General features: G+C 55.7%; 1 protein-coding gene across 1 annotated transcript in view; it reads right to left on the reverse strand.

Moving 5' to 3' along the window:
• The window catches only part of nlgn2b (neuroligin 2b), a 73,731-nt gene that overhangs the window by 51,313 nt on the left and 21,477 nt on the right, over window positions 1–941 (reverse strand). The window lies entirely within an intron of this gene.

Genomic DNA, 941 nt, shown 5'->3' on the forward strand with positions numbered 1-941 from the left:
ATCCATCCATCCATCCATCCATCCATCCATCCATCCATCCATCCATCTATCCATCCATCCATCCATCCAGCCATCATCTTTACCAGCTTCTTCCTTATCAGGCCACAGAAATCACTGGCGCCCATATCCAGCAGTCACTGTGTGAGAGGCGGGGGACACCCTGAACAGGTCTCCATTCTAGGTGTGCAGTACATCACAGGGAAACCAGGGCAAGTGTGCAGTCCATCACAGCGACACCCTGGACAGGGGCGCAGTCCATCACAGGGACACCCTGGACAGGGGTGCAGTCCATCACAGGGACACCTAGACAGGTCTCCAGTCCATCACTGGAACACCTAGACAGGTGTCCAGTCTACCACAGGGACATCTTGGACAGGTGTGCAGTCCATCACAGGGACACCTGGACAGGTGTGCAGTCCATCACAGGGACACCCTGGGCAGGTTTGCAGTTCATCACAGGGACATCTGGACAGGTGTGCAGTCCATCACAGGGACACCTGAGCAGGTGTGCAGTCCATCACAGGGACACCTGAGCAGGTGTGCAGTCCATCACAGGGACACCCTGGACAGGTGTGCAGTCCATCACAGGGACACCCTGGACAGGGGTGCATTACATCACTGGGACACCTAGACAGGTCTCCAATCCATCAGTAGGACACCTAGACAGGTCTCCAGTCCATCACTGGGACACCTAGACAGGTGTCCAGTCTATCACAGGGCCACCTAGACAGGTCTCCAGTCCATCACAGGGACATCTAGACAGGTGTTCAGTCTATCACAGGGACACCTAGACAGGTGTCCAGTCCATCATAGGGACTTCTAGACAGGTGTCCAGTGCATCACAGGGACACCTGGACAGGTCTCCAGTGCATCACAGGGACACCTGGACAGGTCTCCAGTCCATCACAGGGACACCTAGACAGGTCTCCAGTCCATCACAG

Source organism: Nematolebias whitei, chromosome 14, assembly GCF_014905685.2.
Source record: "Nematolebias whitei isolate Nwh7 chromosome 14, NemWhi1, whole genome shotgun sequence".
Classification (NCBI taxonomy): domain Eukaryota; kingdom Metazoa; phylum Chordata; class Actinopteri; order Cyprinodontiformes; family Rivulidae; genus Nematolebias; species Nematolebias whitei.